At 33.2% G+C, this 3,372-nt stretch overlaps 1 pseudogene; it reads right to left on the reverse strand.

Annotated features, from left to right (window-relative positions):
- Positions 1–217: 217 nt before the first annotated feature.
- Positions 218–297, reverse strand: LOC115303051 (annotated as a pseudogene).
- Positions 298–3,372: the final 3,075 nt, after the last annotated feature.

Raw genomic sequence — 3,372 nt, forward strand, 5'->3', positions numbered from 1 at the left:
AGGATACACATAATGAAAGCCTGAGAAGGAGAGAGAGAAAAGGACCAAATGAATATTGAAGAAATAATAAAAACAAAACTGTTCAAATTTGATGGAAACAATATAAATATTCAGAGGTTTCAATTAGCTCAAAGTAGGTCAAATAAAACCAAATCTAGACATATCATGACTAAACAGTTTAATAAACCAACTAGTGAGAATCTTTTAAACAGTTACAGAGAAGTGCTTCATAATATACAAGTGATCATAAATAAGATTATACTACACTTGATCTTAGCCAAAAGGCCGAGAAGAGATTCATAAAATTATAAATTGACTTCCAATCAGAGCGCATGGAGGTCAAAGGCAGTGGCATAATATATTCAATGTGCTGAAAGAAAAAGACCATCAACCAAGAATTCTGTATCAGACAAAATTACCCTTTGCAAATTAAGGAGAAACTAAAACACTCCCTGGAAAAACAAAAACCGCGAGCTTTTTGTTAGCATATCTGCCTATAATAAATACAAAAAGGGAGTCCTTAGCTGAAAGGTCAGTAAACAATAAGAAATAAAAAGTATTGGTAAAGATAACTGAACAGGTAAAATTTTTTTCAAGTATAAATGTATGTTTGTAAATCTTTCCTCCTATCTGGTTTAAGAGACGACTGTAAAAACAATAATTATAAGTCTGTGTTGGTGGCATACAACTGATAAGGATTTAATTTATATGATAATTACAGCACAAAGGAGTTGGAAGTGAACGGAGCTAATAAAGCAAAGGTGTAAAGAAATTCTACACTACTTGTCCTATGCTTCTCCTTTATTTGTACACTATCACACTCACCATACTTCTGATACCAGACATGTGGGTATTTTCCCCCCGAATCAAGCAATCCTTCAACACCAGTGGGGCATCCTACAATTTAACTCAATTCTGACACTATTTCCTATAAATAGCATCAAATCCCACAGATTAAAAGCTCAGATCCACAAAAATGCCCCCATCCACTTTATATGCCATCTGCAAATCCACCTTGTCACCCAGGCTTCTGAACAAACAGGTATAAGGGATTCCAAATACTTCCTTCTCAAGTTTCATTAATTTGCTAGAGTGATTCACAGAACTCAGGAAAACAGCTCACTTACTGTTTATCAGTTTATTATGAAGAGGTATGGAAATGGACACAGAAGAGCATCTGTATGGAAGAAATTCGTAGAGCAACATATGTGATAAACTATGGAGGGCTTCCATGCATTCCCTGTGCATCATGGCCCCAGCACCTTCAGGTGTTCAACAACTTGGAAGCTTTCTGAATCCCATATTTTGGGGATTTAGATAGAAATTTCATCGTGGGGGCATGACAGATCATTAAGACCATTTCTAGCCCCTCGCCCCTCTCTGTAGCATGGGATGTAAAACTAAGACTTCCAAGCTTCTAACCAATGTTTTATCTTTCTGGTGACAGCCCCTCTCCAGAAGCCAACACAAAGTTACCTTATGAAGCAAAACTCACTCCTATCACCTAGGAAATTACAAGGGATTTAGAAACTCAGTGTCAGTAACCAGGGTCAAAGACCAAATACTAGAACAAAAGATGCTCCTAGTGTTCTCATCACTTAGGACGTCATAGGATTTTTAGGAGCTCTATGTCAGGAACTGGGGGCAGAGAGCTATATATATATATATATATATATATATATATATATATATATATATTCACAAAAGGTTTTATATATTAATGAATCTAAGTTTGTATTAATCTGAATCGTATTATTATACATTAAAATCTTATTTGTAAATTCTAGGAAAACCACTTAACTCAAAAAAAAATTCAAGAAGTGACAAGGGAATAAAAACAATACAGTAGAAAATGACTATGTAATATACAAGAAAGCAGTAATTGAGGATTAGAAGAGAAACAGAGTAAGATATTTAAAAAAATAGCAAAATTGCAGATGTAAATGCTACCTTATCAGTAATTACATGAAATACAAAGGGACTAAAGATTCCCAACAAAAGGCAGACGATGGCACAGTAGATTAAAAACCAAGTAGCTTGAATGTAAAAGGATGGAAAAATATATCATGCAAATGGCGTGGCTAAACTATTAGATAAAATATTAGATAAAATCAACTTTGGGACAAAATTGGTAACTGGAAACAAATAAGAAGATTTTATAATCATGGAAGAGTAATTCTATCAAGAAATATTTAACAATTATGAGCAAATATATACTTAACAACAAAGCCCACAAATACATGAAGTAGAAACTTACAGAATTAAAGTGAGAAACAGACAAAACAACTAGGATGGGGAGAGAATTCCATGCTGCAATCTCAAAAATTAATAGTGCAACAACATAGAAAATCCAAAAGAAAACAACACATGACCAAGACTATAAATCAACTAAACCAGAGATGTCTAAATACTCCACCCAAAAAAGTAGAAATAATATCCTTAAGTACATTAAAAAACACTCTCCAGATAGACCATAATAGTCCACAAAACAAGTCTTAATGAATTTAAACAAATGAAAAGCATACAAAGTATGGCCTCCAACCACCGCAAATGGTATTATAAATCTATAATAGAAGAAACCTTGATATTGACAAATATGTGGAAAACAACAGACTTCCAAATAATCAATGGGATAAAAAAGCACAAGGTAAATGAAAAAAATCTTGAGATAAATGAAGACTTACAGGATGTAGTAAGCTAGTGTATAAAGGGAAATTTATAGTGGAATTTATACCTATATTAAAAAAAGAAATATATACCTATATTAAAAGGAATATATACTTATATTAAAAAAAGAAAGAAGAAACAATCATCCTTTTTTTTAAAAAAAAATAATCATCCCTTAAGAAATTACAAGTGGAAGGGTGCCTGGGCGGCTCAGTAGATTAAGCATCCAACCTCGGCTCAGATCATGATCTCATGGTTCATGAGTTCAAGCCCCGCGTTGGGCTCTGTGCTGACAGCTCAGAGCCTGGATCCTGTTTCAGATGCTCTGTTTCCCTCTCTCTCTACTCCTTCCCTACTCATGTTCTGTCTCTCTCTCTCTCTCTCAAAAACAAATAAACATTAAAAATTTTTTAAATAAATTTAAAAAAGAAATTAGAAGTGGAAGAGCAAATTACGCCTAAAGTAAGCAGAACATGCAAAATAAGGAATAAAATAGCATTAGAGAAAATAAATAAGCCCAATGAAAAGATCAACAAAAATGAGGAAGTGTTTGCTAGACTGACCAATACTAAAAGGAACCAAATTACTAAATTCAGAAATGAAAGAATAGGCATTACTACTGACATTTAGAAATAAAAAAATATTATAAAGGAACACTAATCCTTCACAAACTTTTATAAGTAAAAGAAGGAAGGCTTTCCAACT

Source organism: Suricata suricatta, chromosome 9, assembly GCF_006229205.1.
Source record: "Suricata suricatta isolate VVHF042 chromosome 9, meerkat_22Aug2017_6uvM2_HiC, whole genome shotgun sequence".
Taxonomy (NCBI): Eukaryota; Metazoa; Chordata; class Mammalia; order Carnivora; family Herpestidae; genus Suricata; species Suricata suricatta.